We start from the raw sequence: 20756 nt of genomic DNA on the forward strand, positions 1-20756 counted from the left end.
AAAGCCGCACTGCTGATCTGACAGTGTGGATGCCAAAAAGCTTAGAAGCAGCCTTCCTGATTTTAAGATGACTCAAATTACTCTTCAGCGGGCGATTTTAAACTTTCATTTACACCTATTAAGTATCCTTAAAGCAAGGGATTCCCACACCATGCCAGGATTCCCGTAAATGCCACATGGCATCAGATCAGATACCAAGTACAGAGGTCTCTGAGGACACTGGACCTGCTGGGGAAGGGGCTGTCCACTCGCTGGGGGCTTCAGAAAGGCCACGGTCTTATGAAAGCACACATTTCTGGGGAGCAGCCCAGACTTGTCACAGAGAAATTTCTGGATGTGGGTCTGGGACTGATTTACAAACACCCCAGGTATTTTTATGCCACTCATCTTGGATCAAAAGACTTTGGAAACCACTCAAAACTCTCATAGTACTGAGTGCTTGGAGCCAGTGTAGGGACCCAACAAACACCTGTGGATTGGCTTTCTATAATGAATGCAATTTGAGGTTCCATGTCTACTAGTCGCCTGATGTCATCCAGTCCAATGCTAAAAGTATTGGATTCAGTATATCAAAAACAACTGGATATTCACTCTTGGTTGTACCCTTTCTCAAAAAATTAATGAAATAAAATGAAATGAAATAATATCTTAAAAGTAGTCACAAGTCATTGCAAAATCCAGGAGGAAAATAACAGTTTGGCTAACTTTAGACTTAATTAGATAAATATGCACGTTGCCATTTCTATGGTAATGTTAACATAATAGACAAAAGAGACATAAAACTTTCAAATAACTACTAAGGTTTTTAAAATGCAATGCCCACATTTGCTCACCATATCTTTTTTTTTTTTTTTGGAGACAGAGTGTCGCTCTGTTGCCCAGGCTGGAGTGCAGTGGCACCATCTCAGCTTACTGCAACCTCCACCACCCAGAATCAAGTGATTCTTGTGCCTCAGCCACCAGAGTAGCTGGGATTACAGGCATGCACCACCATGTAGTAGAGATGGGTTTTTGCCATGTTGGACAGGCTGGTCTTGAACTCCTGGCCACAAGTGATCCACCCACCTCAGCTTCCCAAAGTGCTGGGATTCCAGGCTGAACCACTGCGCCTGGCCTCACCATGTCTTGAATGCCTACACTGGGCCAGGCCCTTCTGAGGCACTGCAATGTATCAGTGAACAGAAGAGGCAGAAATCCCTCATGTGGCTTCTTTTCTAAAAGGGGCAGACCCGTCTTTGAATGATGCTACACTTGGTGCTCCAAACAGGATTTTACAGGTGACAGACTACTACCACGGTGAAAAGACAACAGAAAAGGGCAGGCGAGAGGAAGGCCTAGGGGAGTGTGAGGACATGAGTGGGGTGGCCGGAGCAGGCCTCACTGAGAAGGTGATTCTGGAACAAGGATGTGGAGGAGGTGAGCTGGTGACTTGAGTGCCTGGCAGGGCAACAGCCCCAGAGGCTGGAACAGCTTCAGGTGGGCAGGTGCGTCTGAGTGCCTGGAGCAGAGGTGGGGTCGCAGCTGAGGCCTCTCGGGTTGCCGGAAGCCCCATGAGACTCTCCGCTTTCCCTCTGTGTGAAACCAGGAGTCGCTGCAGGCTTTGGAGCCCAGCTGCCTCATGCTAGAGCTCACATGTGATGGGGCTCACTCTGGCTGCTGCTCAGTGAGCAGATGGTGGGGGGAGGGTGGGAGGTGGGAGGAAGGAGAGAAGCAAGGAGGAGATGAGTCAGGAGGCCACTGCCTTCCCAGAGGAAGGAGGAGAATGGTCTGGCGAGGACGGCTGCCGTGGGGGTGAGACAAAGTGGTGAATTCTCAATGTATTTTGAAAAATTGGTTTAAAAAAGAATCCAAAAGAAGGCATAAGTGAGAGGGGGAAAAAAAACAGAAGATGTGAAACAAATAGAAAGTACAAGAGGAGCTGGGTAGAGGTGAACCCAAATGTGCCACTAATTAAATTAAATGTAAAGAGACCAGATGCTCCAGTTAAAAGTAATAAATTGGCAGACTGAACGCAAGATTCAACTATATGCTGTTTATAGAAGACATCTAAAGCATACACAGAAAGGACAAAATTAAAAGGATGGGTAAGAAATACATCATGTGAATTGTAACCAACAGAAAACTGGTGTAGCGACATTAATAACAGACAGAATAGACTTTTAGGTAAAAAGCATTTGCTAGTGATAAAAAGAATTACTTCAGAATGACAAAAGTAGGACACAGATGTGAATGTACTGTTGACAAACTTTACTTAAGGGTCATATAGAATTATACTCTCAAGAGCTGCAGAATACAAAATGCTCTTAGTACAAATGAAACATTTACAAAATATTTATCATACTCTGAGCCATAAAATGCATCATAAAAAATTTAAAAAGAAGAGATCATACAGACCAAGTTTTCTGACCATACTACAATCAACTTAAAAAGATAACTAGCAAATCCCCATATGGTTAGGAGATTTAACACATACTTCCAAATAACCCATAGGATTTGCTTCAAAATAATATAGGAGGTTGTGGTGGGAACAAGGATATAGAAAAAGTAAGATTGGCCACAACTTCATAATTTTTTTAAAAAAATTTTTATTATACTTTAAGTTCTAGCATACATGTGCACAATGTGCAGGTTTGATACATAGGCATACATGTGCCATGTTGGTTTGCTGCACCCCAGAACTTCATAATTATAAAAGTTGGGTGATGAATACATGGATATTCACTTTATTGTTCCATATACACATAGATATTTAATATTTTCAAGAGTTAAATGTTAGAAACGTAAGTAAAATGAATACAATCTGCATGAAAAATTATAAAAATAAAATAACCCAACAATGAAAGAAGAATCACAACTGAAATAATAAAATATTTTGAACTAAATCATAAAATATTTCACAAAAACGTAGTAAGAGACAATAAAAGCCATAGACAGAGAAAGTTTTATTGCTTTAGATGCATATACAAGAAAATAAAAAATACCAAAAATTTAGGAGCCAAATGTCCATTTCAATAAGCTAGGAAAAATAGCAAAATAAACACAAAAAAAATTAGAAGAAAGACAATGATGAAGATCAGAAAATTTTTAAAAACCCCAGAAAACAAATATATGGTAGACAGGACCAAGAAAATCAACCATTAGGCTTATGAAAAGAATAATAATATTGAGAACCTCTAAAAATAATTCTATGCAAATAAATTGGCAAATATTAACATAACGGATACAGTCCTAGAAAAATAAAACTTACCAAAGCTGATTAAAATAACAGAAAACTTGGATAGCCCTATAACCATTAAACAAGTTAAATCAACAGATACATACTTTTGTTTTTCTATAAAGGATCTCTAGGTGCAGATGGTTTTCTCAACAAATAAAGAAATAATTCAGTCTTACAATCTAATCCACAATACAAGAACAAGAGGGTACAATCCTAAACTCAGGTTATGAGACTAGCACATAATCTTGGAATGGAAATGTGACAAGAAGTAGTAAGAAAAAAGAAAAAAAATAACAGGGCAATCTCATCCACAACGATTGGTTATATACATTTATTACAATCACGGCAAACTTCTGTTTATTACAGGAATGCAAGGATGGTTTAACACTACAATATTTGCCACATCAACAGATTAAGGGAAAAAAAATTGTGTTTCAACACATGCATGTAGATAAGGCTTTTTAAAAACTGAACCACTGAGATTTTATAAATCTAAGCTAGAAATGGAAGGAAATTTCTTCTATCTGATATACGGCTCCTTAGAAAAAATCTGGCACAACATTGTTCATATTTGTAACATGTCAAAAGCTTTTCCTACCACAGAAAAATAGAACTAAACCTAAACATATACATAATTGAATTAAATGCTAATGGACAAACTGCAGAATATTATTTCCAAGTTGCATACAGAGCATTTATTTTAATTAAGTCAGAGATAGAAAAGCAAAACCTGAATAGACTTTATTTACAGATACTCACTTTAAATATAAAGACATAGGTAGCGCAAATGAAAAGGGATTAAAAATATATATGACATGCAAACTGTGAGCATAAGAAAGTTGGAATGGATGTATTAAAATCAAACAAAAGAGACTTCAAGAAAAAAGTATTACCAGAGATAAACACCTCACTATAATGAAAATATTAATTCACCAGGAAGACAATAAATATATATAAATACACGACTTCAAAATATATAAAGCAAAATATGACAAGACTAAAAGGAAATATAGACAAATCCATAACCATAGTGGATGATTTTGATGTTTATTTCTAAAGGAACTGCTAGAACAACTAGACAGAAAAGGCAGGGATATAGAAGACCAGAACATCATCAACAAATATAACCTAATTGTCATTTACAGAATACTCTAATTCAAAACTGTAAAATATAATTTTTTTCAAGTGCAAAAAGAGCCTTCATATCTTGGTGAAAAAGCCATATGCTGATCCACCAAACATGTCTCAATAAAATTCAAAATGCTGAGATAACACAGAATATGTCCTATGACAAAAAAGGAATTAATCTGGCAATCATGAAAAATGAGATATGTAAAAAAGTCCCAAATATTTGGATATTAAATAACATGCATGTAAATAACTCATGAGAGAAAGGAAAAACACAAGGGAGGTTAGAAAATAATTTTAAACTTGAAGATAATAAAAACATATAATTTTGGTAATGCAGCTAAACTGTGCTTCCAGTGAAAGTTATAGTATTAAACACATAAATGAGGAATGGCTTAAAATTAGTGATCTAAGTTTTCACCTTAAGTATATATGAAAGATAAGCAAATCAAGACCAAAGTAAGTAGAAAGAAGGAAAAAAGAAAGGTGAAATCAGTGAAATAGAAAATAAATAAAATCAACAGCTGGGGATGGTAGCTCATGCCTGTAATCCCAGCACTTTGGGAGGCCAAGGCAGGCACATCACTTGAGGCCAGGAGTTTGAGACCAGCCTGGCCAACATGTTGAAACCCCATCTCAAAAAAAAAAAAAGAAAAGAAGAGAAAATTAAACAATCTAAAATTTGATTCATTGAAAGATTCATAAGACTGGTAAACAAACACCTAGCAAGACTGATGAAAGAGAGAAATGAGGAGGTGAGGGAGGGAAAGAGGGAAAGCAGGAGCTCACTTATATCATCAGCATCACAGATGAAGAAGGGAACAGAACCTCAGATTCTACACACATAAAAAGAATAAGAAAATACTGTGAAGAAATATGTTCATAAATTAGACATTTAGATTAATTAGACAAATTTCTTTTAAAACACAACTTACTAAATGTGACATAAAAGGAAACAGAAAATCTGAACTGCATATTTTATTCTGAATCTGTATCTGCTAAGAAAATCGTATTTATTATGAAAATTCTTCCCTTAAAAAAGACATAGATGACTTCACTGGTGAATTCTATCAAATATTTAAGGAAGAAATAATAGTAATTTTATACAACTTTAAGAAGATAAGAGAAAGAAAAACTCATTTCCCAAGTTTGGCATGAGGCTAGCATACCTCTGACACTAAAAGAAGAATGTGAAAAGAAAAGAACAGATCAACAACCAACATGAACATTGCCATAATCACTCATACTGTATTAGTTGAGTCCTGTAATACATGAAAAATAATCAAGACCAAGTAGAGTGTATCCCAAGAACATAAGATAGGGCAAACATTCAAAAACCAATAAAAATTATTTACTATATTAACTAAAAAAGAGTAAGACATTTGCTAAATTTAATACCTATTCATTTAAAAAAAATCCTGCAACCTTGAAATAAGAAAGAATTCCTCCTGCAATACAGGGCATTTTTAAAAATTCTATCCTTGAATCTTACTTTATGATGAAACGTTGAATTATTTTCCCTTATGATTAAAAACAAGTTAGGCATATTTAGTCTTAATACTTGTACAAAAGATTGTAGCCAGTGCAATAAAGTAGAAAAGAGGGATAAAGGTTAAAAAGGAAAAATGAAAAGTTTTGCTATTTGTAGATGATATGAATGTCAGTGTAGCAAATTCTAAAAGCTCTATAATTAATAAATGCATTTAGTAAGGCTGCAAGTTACAAGGTCAATATGCCAAAAACATCAATTATATTTTTATATACTAGTAGCAAAAAGTTGGAAAATGATTATATACTAGTAGCAAAAAGTTGGAAAATGAAATTAAAAGAAATCAATTTATAATGGCTTTGAAAAAACATAAAATAATCCAGAATAAATTTAGCAAAAGGTGCCATGGCTTTCTACACTAAAACAAAAACCTCTGTTGAGAGACATTAAAGAAGACCTTACAAAATAGAAAAATATATTACATTCATAGATTCAAAACATCAATATTAGGGTCAGTTCTCCCAAAATTAATCTACAGATTCAAGACAATTCTATTTCTAAAAATCCCAGTAGGCCTTTTTGTAGAAACTGACAAAATTATTCAAAATTTTAAATAAAAATACAATTGATCTAGAATAGCCAAAATTATCTAGAAAAATATAAAGCTGGAAGTCTTACAGAACTTAAAGAGTTACTATAAATCTACAGTAATCAAGACAATATGATATGGGCATGAAGGCAAATATATAAATCAATGGGACAAAGATGAAGATATAGCTCAATAGTACAAAATACAGGAGAGCTAGAAAGAAACCCACAACCATGACAAGGTAATTCAGAGGTAGAAGGCTTCAGCAGAGGTTGCTGGGAATAGCTGCATTTTCATGTGGGAAAATAATGTACTTCAATTCCTACCTAATGCCACAAACAAAGATTAATTCAAGATGGGTCACAAAACTAAACATTAAACCTACAACTATAACCTTTTTCAGAAGTAAACACAGTCTTCTATCTTCACAATTGGGGGTAGCTACAGATTTCTCAGAACACAGAAAGCAGTGATCATAAAAGAAAAAAATGAACATGTTAGACTTTATCAAAACATAAAAACTTCAACTCACTGAAAAGCATCATTTAGAAAATAGACAAATCCCCAAATGAGAAAAAAATATTCACAAGACATAGACTTGACAAATGATTTAATTCTAACCTCTATGATAAAAGTCCTATGGCAACAATGAAAAGGCAGATTATCCAATTTTTTTTAAAAAATTGCCAAAAATTTGGAAGAGGAACTTAAAAGGAAGATATAGAAATGGTCAACAGTAGATGAAAAAGTGCTCAACATCATTAGTTATCAGGAAAATGAAAATTTAGACCTCAAACAGATACCACTTGATACCCACTAGAATGGCTAAAATTAACATCTTACAACATCAAGTGTTGACAAGGATGGGGAGCATCTGGAACTTGCTTACATTACTGGAGGGAACATAGAAATGATGCCACTCATTTGGAAAAAGATATGATAGCTTTCTATAAAACTAAGCAAACATCAACCCTATTATCCTGGAGTTTCCCCACTAGGTATTTATGCAAGAGAAATGAAAACATGTGTCTACACACACAAAGACTTGTACAAGAATGATTAAAACAGCTTTATTAATAGTGACACAACACTGAAAACAACCCAAATGTCCATCAAGAAGAGAATGGGTAATGACTGTGGTGTGTATTTATGTACATACACACACCACATACACACACATATGTATACATATGTTCTTTACAATAGAATACTTACTATTCAATGATAAAAAAAGAACGACATATGGATATACTCGGCCATATGGGTAAATCTCATAGAAGCTGGAAACAAGGTAAATCAAACTCCATAGCAGTTTTTACATATATATATATATTTTTTTTTTGAGACACAGTTTCACTCTCATCCAGGCTGGAGTGTGATCTCGGCTCCCTGCAACCTCCACCTCCCAGGTTCAAGTGATTCTCCTGCCTCAGCCTCCTGAGTAGCCGGGATTACAAGCATGCGCCACCACACCAGGCTAATTTTGTATTTTTAGTAGAGACAGGGTTTCTCCATGTTAGTCAGGCTTGTCTCGAACTCCTGACCTCAGGTGATTCACCTGCCTCTGCCTCCCAAAGTGCTGGGATTACAGGCATGAGCCACCAGGCCCGGCCTACCTGAAGTTTTAAAATTGGCAAAACAAATATAGTCTAAATAATTTTTAGAAAACTTGTTGCTTTTGGAGGGTATTAACTGGAACAGGGCACAGTGAAACTTTCTGGGGTGAGAGAAAATTTCTGTATCTTGGTAGGGGTGTCATTTATATTGGTAGATGCGTTTGTCAGAATCTGTTCAATTGCACACTTAAAATGTGCTTTTTACTGATGTAAATTATACCTAAAAATACTACCACACAAATGTTGAACTATACTTGGTTGATTTTTTTTCTTTAGTATTTGATGGCAATTCTGATACCACTTTCTGTGTATTCTAGATTTGAACAAATGAGTAAATATATTAAGATTATTGAAAGCAAAGTGTCTTACTACTGGTAAAAGGAGTTACCAAGATGGGAAGGGTTGTGCAGATCGGGGCTGAAAGTATCAATCTCATTTTTGATACATACCTACATTTCTTAATTATGACAAGGCCTAGAAGCAATGAGCACATCCAGCACCCAAATTTTTATTTCTAAATAACATTCCCTAAATAAAAGAAAGCAGAACTTCCTAGGAAAAGGCTGATTTCAGTGCTGGAGCAAAGACTGTAAAAGGAAATCCTAGACAACCTCCTTGCACCAGAAAGGAAGGAGGTGTTGAGAGAACAGTGGACACAAATCCAAAGGACAGAGAGCTAGTTTGAAGGGATTCCCCACCCACCAAATCTGGGGCAACCTGAGCATCACAATAAATAATGGTAGTAACAGAATATAATCTACTGGGTAAAATAAGATCCATAAGTCCATATAAATAGATGATTAAGTAAATGGAGAAGAAAAACCTCTTACATACAGAAGAATGCCAGTGTAGGAGGAATAATAGTTAGAAATTCATCAATGAGTGCTAAAGCTAGTAGATAACTACTAGATAAAAGTTTAATGAGCAAAATCCTATTAATTACAAAGGGAAATAATTTTACAGGGGAGAAACTTCCACTACCTTAACCAAGTGACCAAAATTAACATAACCAGTAATGGGACAAATCAACACCATACGCCTTTTTGATGCAATGCACTGAGGGACATAACATCACTTCCGTGGCATTGCTGGCAAAAATCCATAACAGGACTTTAAGAAACCTCAGAAAAATCAAATTGGCAGACATCCTACAAATTAACTTGTCCATGCTCTTGGAAAACACCAAATCAAGAAAGAGAAAGGCTTAGGATCTGTTCCAGATTAAAAGAGACTAAGAAGACATGACAATTAAGTGCAACCTAAGATCCTGGATTGAACCCCGGACCAGGAAAATAATGGCTATAAAATACATTATTGAGAGAATTGATAAAATTGAATATGGAGTGTAGATTAGATACTAGAATTGTATGTGTTAAATTTTCTGATTTTAATAATTGCACTGTAGTTATGAAAGAGAGTGTCCTTTTTATAAAAGAAAATATGCACTGAAATTTTCTGTGGTAAAGGGGCATGATGTCTCTACCAGTCTCAAATGGTTCAGAAAAAAAACCCCACGATGATATACACACACACACATATAAATATATATTCATAAATATGCACATGTGCCTATATATACACAAACACACATAACTATTATATATATTTTATATATATGACACACCATATATATAAAATATGACATACCATATATATAAAATATATATAGATAGAGCAAATGAGTTAAAAGGTATACAGTTGCAATTGGTTGATTTGAGTAAAATATATATGGGGTCCTTTGTGTCATTTTTGCAACTTTTCTATACATGTGGAAGTAGATCAAAATAAAATACACGAGAAGATTTATTATAATGATGGGACTGTAAATTGGGACAACTACCCATTGAAAACCATTAGGCAGTATCTACCAAAGCTAAACGTACAAATACCCTATGAACCAGCAATTTCATTCCTAGGTATTACTCAATGGAAATACATAGATATGGCCATTAAAAACATGCACAAGAATATTCATAGCAATGTTATAATAGCATAGCATTCCTTTGCGTCAATATATCACAATTTATTTTTGCATTATACCCTTAATAGACATTTAGGTTGCTTCCAGTGTAGGGCTCTTACAAACAGCATGGAAAGGTGCTGAACTTTATTAGTTACCAGTGAAAAAAAGATACTCAAACATTCACCATGGGAGCACACATTTTAAAGTCTGTCCTTTGTAGGAACATGGATGAAGCTGGAAACCATCATTCTCCGCAAACTATCGCAAGGACAAAAAACCAAACACCGCATGTTCTCACTCATAGGTGGGAATTGAACAATGAGAACACATGGACACAGGAAGGGGAACATCACACCGGGGCCTGTTGTAGGGTGGGGGGAGGGGGAAAGGATAGCATTAGGAGATATACCTAATGTTAAATGACGAGTTAATGGGTGCAGCACACCAACATGGCACATGTATACATATGTAACTAACCTGCACGTTGTGCACATGTACCCTAAAACTTAAAGTATAATAAAAAATAAAACAAAAAACAAATTTTGGTGAGGATGTGGAGTAAAGTGAGCTCTCGTACACTGCTGGTAGAAGTATACATTGGCACATCCACTTTGGAAAACAGTTTGGTATTCAGTGTGTGAATTTGAGACAGATATCCCCCATGAGCCAACAACGCCACATCATTATATACCCCTAGACTAACCTACGCACATAGACACCAGAGTACAAGTCTGAGAAGGCTAATGGCAGTGTTATAATAGTTCCAAACTGCAAAGAATCCAAATGCTTACCCAGTAGAGTGCATTTTAAAAGTGGCATATTCAAACATCACACTGGATGGGCAAAAGCTGGAAGCATTCCCCTTAAAAACTAGAACAACATGAGGATGCCCACTTTCACCACTCATATTCAACATAGTGGTGGAAGTCCTAACCAGAACGATCAGGCAAGAGGAAGAAATAAAAGGCGTACAATTTTTTTTTTTAAAAAAAGGAAGTCGAACTATCTCTCTTCATGAATGACATAATTCCATACCTTGTAAAACCCTAAAGATGCCATGAAAAGGGCACTAGATCTGATAAACATAGTAAGTAAAGTTTCAGGATACAAAATCAACGTGCAAAAATCAGTAGCGTTTCTATACACCAATAACATTCAAGCTGGGAGTCAAATCAAGAACACAATGCCATTTACAATGGCCACACAAAAAAATACAATACTTACGAATACTTAACCAAGAGGGTGAAACATCTCTAAAGCAGAACTCAAAAACGCTGATAAAAGAAATTACGGATGACACAAATGGAAATGCATTCCATGCTCATGAATTGGATGAATCAATATTGTTAAAATGTTCGACCGGGCATGGTGGCTCACGCCTGTAATCCCAGCACTTTGGGAGGCTGAGGCGGGTGGATCACTTGAGGTCAGGAGTTCGAGACCAGCCTGGCCAACATGGTGAAAGCCTGTCTACAAAAAATACAAAAATTAGCTGGGTGTGGTGGCAGGCACCTATAATCCCAGCTACTCAGGAGACTGAGGCTTGAGAATAGCCTGAACTTGGGATGCAGAGGTTGCAGTGAGCCAAGATCATGCCACTGCTTTCTAGCCCGGGCAACAGAGAATCTGACTCAAAAAAAAAAAAAAACAAAACAAAAAAAAAAAGGTCATAGTGCCCAAAGCAATTTACAGATTTAACACTATTGCTATCAAATCACTAATGTCATTTTTTGCAGAATTAGAAAAAAAAATCCAAAATTTACATGACATCAAAAAGAGCCTGAATAGCCAAAGAAATCCTGAGCAAAAAGAACAAAGCTGGAGGCATCTCATTACCCAGCTTCAAACTATACTACAAGACCACAGTAACCAAAACAGTATGGTACTGACACAAAAGTGGACACATAGATCAATGGAACAAAACAGAGAGCCCAGAAGTAAAGCCACACATCTACAACCAACTAATCTTCCCACCCTTTAATACTATGTATAATTATTATTTGTTTCAGGATAAGTTGAACTAGTCATTGTTGAATAGAAACAAAGTCGACAAAAATAGGCAATGGGGAAAGGACTCCCTTATTCAACAAATGGTGCTGGGAAAACTGGTTAGCCATATGCAGAAGAATGAAACTGGACCCCTCCCTATCGCCATATAAAAAATTAACTCAAGATGGATTAAAATCTTAAATGTAAGACCTCAAACTATAAAAATCCTAGAAGAAAACCTAGAAAATGCCCTTCTGGACATCAGCCTAGGCAAAGAACTTACGACTAAGTCCTCAAAAGCAATTGCAACAAAAACTAAAATTGACAAGTGGGACAAAATTAAACTAAAGAGCTTCTGCACAGCAAAATAAACTAACGGAGTAAATATACCACCTAGAGAAATGGCAGAAAATATTCACAAACTATGCCTCTGACAAAGGACTAATATCCATAATCTATAAGGAATGCAAACAAATCAATAAAGCAAGGAACAACCTCATTAAACAGTGGGTAAAGGACATAAAGAGACACTTCTCAAAAAGAGACATATGAGTGGCCAACAAACATATGAAAAACTGCTCAACATCACTAATCATCAGAGAAATGCATGCCGAAACCACAAAAAGACACCATCTCATACCAGTCAGAATGGCCATTATTAAAAATCCAAACAATAACAGACAGTGAGGCTACAGAGAAAAGGGAACACTTACACACTGCATGTGGGAAAGTAGATTAGTTCAGCCACTGCAGAAAGCAGTTTGCAAAGAACTAAAAAGAGAACTACCATTCAATCCAACAATCCCATTACTGGGTATCTACCCAAAAGAAAATAAATTGTACTACCCAAAAGATACATGCATACGTATATTCATTGTAGCACTATTCACAGCAACAAAGACATGGAATCAACCTAGATGCCCATCAGTGATGGACTGAAAAAAGAAAATGTGTTTCATATACACCATGGAATACTCTGCAGCCAAAAAAAGGATGAAATAATGTCCTTTTCAAACAACATAGGTGGAGCTGGAGGCCATTATCCTAGTGCAATTAACACAGAAAACCAAATATTGTATGTGAGAGCTAAATATTGGGTATGCACAGACATAAAGACAGGAATAACAGATGCCAGAAACTCCAAAGGAAGAGAAGGAGAGAAGGGGGCAAGGGCTGAAAAACTACCTGTTGGGTACTATGTTCACTATGTACATGATGGGATCAATAGAAGCCCAAACCCCAGCATCACACAATATACCCTTGTAACAAACCTGCACACATAGCTACTGAATCTAAAATTAAAATTTTAAAATAATTTATAAATGAATGTGGCATATTCATATACAAATAAAACACTGAATATGAAAGAACTCCAGGTACCTACAGTGATGCTTTGATTCAAAGTATATGTTGAATCAAACAAGAAAGAAAAACACAAAATATATACAGTATGATTCCATTTATGTAAAGTTGAAAACATGCAATGCTAAAGTATGATGTGTATGGATACATACAAATACAGTACAACTACAAAGAAAACTATGTTGTTTTGGATGACGTATATGAGGAAAATCTATCCTCATAGAGAAATGTAGTTGGAAAAGTGAGGAGTATTTTAGTAGGTTTTTCAAATAATTGTAGGATATTCTTTGATATCATTCTGAAACTTGACAAGTGATAGTTGCTTAAAAGCTAGTGGCACTGTGGAATCTAACATGACATCAATGAACATTTTGTACTCTGTTACTCTAAAATCCATTGGTCTAGCTTACACTTCAAATGAATCTTTTATTCATGCATAATTTTGCTACATCATGCATTAGTCATCTGGAAAACATTAGCTTGCTGAGTTATGAAACTTTTTCAAATGTTGACATACTATATATTATGCAATATCAAAAATCACATTCACTAATATTACCGCCAATATTAATGCAGAATTTAAGTGCTGGTAAGCTATTTAGGTCATGTTTTAAAGAATATGAATGTTGACTGGAAAGCAACAAATGGTATTAATTGTTTTAACTGAGAGACTTACCCTCATCATTTTTGAAAAAAAAAATCTTTGCCATATAACAAAGTCTGAGTAAACATAGTTTGTCAGTCATTCTTTCAGGTAAAAGTGGTGTTTCATGGAAAAGGGGGCCAGTTCAGCTTGCAACTGAAACAACTGCACAGATGGTGATTTCGTTTTAAGACCACCATCATCATATGCAGCAGAAGTGCTCAGAATATTAAAACGACTTGTAGTCAAGGGTCAATATTTAATAAAATGAATCATTTTTACTGTTTCATCAGGGACATTACTAAGGGAAATTAGCATTTACTTTTACATTGTGCAAAACAGTGAGGAATACAATGACTAATGGCGCAGTTTGATGCCACAAGCTTGATTCAAGCTAAGGTGCCAGCAGTTTTACCACCATTACTTCTTGTACCATGGCCCAAATGTTCACATAGTGAAAAAGGCAAATGACTTTTTTTTTTTAAGCAAACTCCCAAAAAAAGAAATCTCCAGATCCAGGCAGTGTCACTGGAGAATTCTACCAAATATTTATTTATATTTCCATAGGTTATTGGGAGACAGGTGGTGTCTGGTTACACGAGTAAGTTCCTTAGTGGTGACGTGTGAGATTTTGGTGCACCCATCACCCAGGCAGTATACACTGTACCCTATTTCTAGTCTTTTATCCTTCACCCCCTTCCCACTCTTTCCCCAAGTCCCCAAAGTCCACTGTGTCATTCTTATGCCTTTGCATCCTCATAGCTTAGCTCCCACTTATGCATGGTAACATACAATGTTTGGTTGTCCATTCCTGAGTTACTTCACTTAGAATAATGGTCTCCAATCTCATCCAGGTTGCTGCAAATGCCATTAATTCATTCCTTTTTATGACTGAGTAGTATTCCATCATATATATATATATATGTGATATATAACCTGTTTTATATCTATCTATCTCACAGTTTCTTTATCCATTCCTTGATTGATGGGCATTTGGATCAGTTCCACATTTTTGCAATTGAGAATTGTGCTGCTATAAACACACATGTGCAGTTATCTTTTTTTGTATAATGACTTTTCTCTGGGTAGATACCAAGCAGTGGGATTGCTGGATCAAGTGGTAGTTCTACTTTTAGTTCTTTAAGGAATCTCCACACTGTTTTCCATAGTGGTTGTATTAGTTTACATTCCCACCAGCAGTGTAGAAGTGTTCCCTGTTCACTGCATCCATGCCAATATCTACTATTTTTTGATTTTTTTGATTATGGCCATTCTTGCAGGAGTAAGGTGGTATTGCATTATGGTTTTGATTTGCATTTTTCTGCTCATTAGTGATGTTGAGCATTTTTTCATATGATTGTTGGCCATTTGTATATCTTCTTTTGAGAATTGTCTATACATGTCCTTAGCCTACTTTTTAACGGGATTTTTTTTTCTTGTTGATTTGAGTTCATTGTAGATTTTGGATATTAGTCCTTTGTCAGACATATAGATTGTGAAGATTTTCTCCCACTCTGTGGGTTGTCTGTTTACTCTGCTGGCTGTTCCTTTTGCCATGCAAAAGCTCTTTGGTTTAATTAAGTCCCAGCAATTTATCTTTGTTTTTATTGCATTTGCTTTTGGGCTCTTGGTCATGAAATCCTTGCCTAAGCCAAGGTCTAGAAGGGTTTTTCCAATGTTATCTTTTAGAATTTTTATAGTTTCATGTCTTAGATTTAAGTCTTTAATCCATCTTGAGTTGATTTTTGTGTAAGGTGACAGACAAGAATCCATTTTCATTCTCCTACATGTGGCCAGCCAATTATCCCAGCACCATTGTTGAAAAGGGTGTACTTTCCCCACTTCGTTTTTGTTTGCTTTGTTGAAGATCAGTTGGCTGTAAGTATTTGGGTTTATTTCTGGGTTCTCTATTCTGTTCTATTGGTCTATGTGCCTGTTTTTATAACAGTACCATGCTGTTTTGGTGACTATGGGCTTATAGTATAGTTTGAATCATGTAATGTGATGCTTCCAGATTTGCACTTTTAATATTATTATGAAAATCATTTTGACATTGTGAACCTCCTGAAAGCTTCTCAGGGACCCCAGGGGTCCACAGACCACAGTTTGAGAACTGCTGGAGTAGGGGTATGAAGGAGGTTCTCCTGGAATAACTGGTTGGTCTCCATATTAGTCTAGTTGGCTGGCACAGAAGGAAGAGGAAGAGAGTGAGAGAGACAGAGAGAAAGAGAGAGATGGTGTGTGTGTGTGATTATGTGTGTGTTCCTCTGTGTTCGTGTGTGTGTGTGTGTGTGTGTGTGAAAGAGAGAAGAGCGATAATTCTATTTAAGGAGGAGAGAGATGAAGGGAAGGTGGGAAGAGGGGAAGTGAAGGTGGGAGAGAGAATAAGGGAAGATAGGAGAGAGGGAAGGAGGAGGAATGGAAGGAGGGGGAAAGTGAGGAAGTATTAATAATATGTGGCATACATGGTTTTTTAGCCTGATGGTGCCAGAAGCATTTGAAAACACAAGAGAACTTCTTCATATATCTGAGGGCGAGCTAGAATGCTACAGGGTGAGAACTCTCAGTGGGGCCTTTCCTGTCCATTAGTATCAGATAGGAAGCATCATGTAAGGAAAACCTAAACTGTGCAGTCCTTAAACAAAAGTGCTAGTCTTTGGCTGGGCACGGCAGCTCACGCCTGTAATCCCAGCACTTTGGGAGGCCGAGGTGGGTGGATCACGAGGTCAGGAGATCAAGACCGTCCTGTCTAACATGGTGAAACCCCGTCTCTACTAAAAATACAAAAAAATTAGCCAGGCGTGCTGGCGGGTGCCTGTAGTTCCAGCTACTTGGGAGGCTGAGGCAGGAGAATGGTGTGAACCCAGGAGGTGGAGCTTGCAGTGAGCAGAGATTGCGCCACTGCACTTCAGCCTGGGAGACAGAGCGAGACTCTGTCTCAAAAAAAAAAAAAAAAAAAAGTACTGGTCTTCAACGTCAAAGAAATTTTCAAGTAAGAATGGTGTTTTCACTGAAATGCTTCTCAATCTACCTTCGAGCTTTGGCCTTGCCTGTTTGCTTGTTTTCCACACAGTGGCGGCCTAGGTCTGTTAACAGACTGGCAGCCAGGCAGGCAGCAAGGCAAACAGGGGTGTGCAGTGGCTGGTGTTGTCTACCTGGTGTCCGCTAGAAAGGGGTTATGGGCTTAAGCCCTTCTGCAAAGGCGCATCATGAGTCACAGAGCAAGGGAGCAGAGCTGAGGACTCCAGCCTCACCTCCAGTGGGGACTCCGCTGAAGATGAGGAGCCCAGCTGCTGCCCCTTGCCCAGTCTTGCCCCACTGGCCATGGAGTTAGCTGTGTCCAGTAACACTTCAGCGCCTGTGGACACCTGCTTTCAACTTCCACACCTCTGACTAAGGGCCTGTGGGTCCTCTGTTGCTTTTTCTTTCTAAACACAGAATAACTCTTTTACAGTGTATCTTTCTTTTTATTTTGTAGTTTGAGTTTTACATTATTACCATTCATCATTATTTTAACTTTCTCTTTACTTATTAAATTGGAACAGGGATTTCTCCTGCAAACAATAATTGTGAGAATAATGTAGACATTAAAGAAAACCTTTTTGTTTCTCCTCTCAAGGTACTTTTCAGGGCCCTGGAAATGTCTATAAGACAGTCTTGCCACTGTGGTCCCAGAGAAGGCCGTAAAGTCAGTGCTGACGCACAAAGTCACTGTCCTCGTGATGTAATCAACTATGGCCTCAATGCTCCATCCCCCAAAGCTAACATGGCCAGGGTGACAGAGACAGGGCTGCCCTCTCATCCATTCACTGGGTCCTTTCTGAGGACAGGAATGCATAAAAACCCAGTGTACCCAACACACACACACACACACACACACACACACACACACACACACACTGCTTTTAGTAACCCTGAACCAGCTCAAGTTAAATAAGAATATGGGGATAGCCTATGCAAGATAAATAAATTAGATGAGATCAGCTTACAATTTACCATTATTTGGAATTTAGACAAAACTTCTGGCCTCACACCAGCTACTGCGGACCTAACAACTACTCAGCATCCCTCTTGCTTCTAAGGAACAGTACGCACAAGAAAGCAGTAAAGATTGTATACTGGGTATGTGGGGGCCACCGAAGTTGCTCCATGACATAGAAATGATGGCAGGAAACCATCCTCTTCCTCAAAGCAGGAGATCTCTCCTGTCTCCTCGGAGCCACTGGAATGCCACTGGACTGAGCAGGGTTAGATGGCACAGGCACACATCACATGGAGGCTCTTTAACCTCTGTGCCTGTCCAGATGAACCCAACTTCACTGTGCTGTCATATCCACTCCCATACCCCAGCTTCTGCTTTTCTCTAAGGCAGAAGCAGATCTCATTAATCCTGCACCTCCTGGTGCTGAATCTCCAGGGATCTTAAGTTGGAGCCCAGACAGCCAGGGATCTAATTCTAACCCCAAAGTTTGGGGAAGTTACTTCATCTCTTCTTTTATACAATGTGGATAGAAATGGCACCTTCCTCATAGGGTTACTGCAGGGATGAAATGAAATAATATATATATTATATATATATAGGTTTATATATATAAAGGGTTCTTGGCACAGAGAAAGGACTTGCTAGAGGTTAGATCTCACTATACCACTCCTAGTACCACTGCTACTGCTACCACTTAAACACAATGGTCAAGAGGACAACTGCAATATTATTTCCAATAACCCCAGAAATACATAAATACATAAATCAATGTAACAAGGAGATTTGGGAGCCAGCCCCTGGACATTACCAGCCAGCCGCAACGTATTCCCCTGGAATTGTACCATGGGCAACCCTGGCCCTAAGGAGACAAAATCTCTCTTCCAAGACACAAACCCACAGTCACTAATGAAATGTCAATTACATTTCAAAGTGTAATTGTGGGTCACTTTCATCTGGACAAAGCAGTTTATATGGTAAATTAGAATTTAATAAGGAAGCCCTTTAAAATAATTCTATAGAATTCTTTGAGCATTGTCAGTGCCTTGAGTAAACAAATATTCCACAAAAATTAATATGAGGATGTGAAGAGGCTTTCACAAATGAGGTTGACCCACTGATGATCCTTAGAACAGATGTGGCAAGAACTGTGTCACCCCAAAACAATGGCCAGATTCTCACCTGAACAAGCATAATAATATTCAATGCTAGGTAGTTTGACATATTTTAAGGGAACTCACAAAAATAAATGTCTTCGATTTTTATTTCATATGAATCCTAAAACGTAGGCTTTCATTTACTTTTAATGTTGACAAATTATCAAAATGGACTGAGGGACCTTAAAAGTCATGTAGTCAAAGTTCAAAAACTGCCTCAAGATAGCTACCTCCTCTTAAACACATATAAAACTGTAGAAATGGATAGTATCATTTAGATAAAGGGAAATACCAACATGTCTGTCACACACACACACAAAATCAAACACACAAACAAGCAAAACAGGAAACAATAGTGCCTTCCTGCTAAGCATGTGGTCATTGCCCTCTGGGCACACAGCCAAGAACGGCCCTGCTGTGTAAGTCAGGAGCTTCAGCTGGTCTCATTCTACTGAGTCTTTCTCCAATCTGGGCCTTTGACTCTAAAATTAGCAGCTACGATCACACAAACTCTGCAGAAACCTCCCTTCCCCGACGCTCTTCTAACTGCATTTTACAAGCATCCCACATCAGTGCCAGAACTGTATTCTCCTCTCTAGCTATGGGAATACTGCTCGAACCAGAGAGCAGACATGGTCATTTATAAAGACTATGACTTGCACTGGAACATCACAAAACTAATATGTTCTAAAAATATATAGCAATCAACAATTCACCCATAGTGGGGAGGATTATTTTGCTTCAGCTCAAGACTTTGCCAAGCTCCAGACCTGGAGCTAATGGCTTCTTTGACATCTCCAACTGGATGAAGCACAACTTCCTCAAACTCAACACGACTCCATCAGAAATCATCAAATCTCCACCCAACGCTGCACCCCATCCAGTATTTACCATACAAAAAAAAACTGGGGAGCTTTTTTAATGTCCTGATTTAGCCTGGGCTTCAACCACAGTGATTTTGATGTAATTTTGATTTTGATGTCTGGGATGCTATCTAGGCATTGAAGTGTTTTTCTGACCTGCCCCCTCCAGGGTTTAGAATCACTGCTCTAGATATTTTAAATCCCTAATAATTTAATGGGTCTACACCTCCTCTCGTGGGTTGTCAATCTTAAAATGCTCTAAGATTGCTATAACCCTCCACCCAGGGACACTGCAGTCCATATCAATGTGCCATTGGGAGCTATGCAAGGCAGCAGCTCTGTATTTCCAGGCCTCGAGGTCTCCAGCACTCCACGCTCTCTTGTAGCACCCATCAGCTCTGTCTGTGTATTAGAATCACTTGTGCATCTTTTAAAAGACACTAATGCTCAGAGATCCTGAACCAATGGGCTTGAATCCCACTGATAAATTTTTTAAAGGTCCCCAGGTGACCATAATATGTGGCCAGAGTCAATTACCACTTATTTGGCACCTACCCCAAAGAGAATTACTAATTTCTGCAAGGTATCCAATGGCCATGTGTGCATGAGTCTGCCCTTCTCAGGGCCTACATTCTGCTAATCCTGTCACTTCTCACACTTTCCTCCTTCTGAGTCCTGCTTCTTTAACTGCCTCACCTAATAGATTGTGGCTTACCACATTGGCATGCATTTTTGCCTTTTTGTTTTTGAGATGGAGTCTT

The 20756-nt window shown here is 37.6% G+C and overlaps 1 protein-coding gene across 1 annotated transcript in view; it reads right to left on the bottom strand.

Annotated features, from left to right (window-relative positions):
* The window catches only part of OTUD7A (OTU deubiquitinase 7A), a 388370-nt gene that overhangs the window by 256833 nt on the left and 110781 nt on the right, over nucleotides 1-20756 (bottom strand). The window lies entirely within an intron of this gene.

The sequence above is a fragment of the Pan paniscus genome, chromosome 16 (assembly GCF_029289425.2).
Source record: "Pan paniscus chromosome 16, NHGRI_mPanPan1-v2.0_pri, whole genome shotgun sequence".
Taxonomy (NCBI): domain Eukaryota; kingdom Metazoa; phylum Chordata; class Mammalia; order Primates; family Hominidae; genus Pan; species Pan paniscus.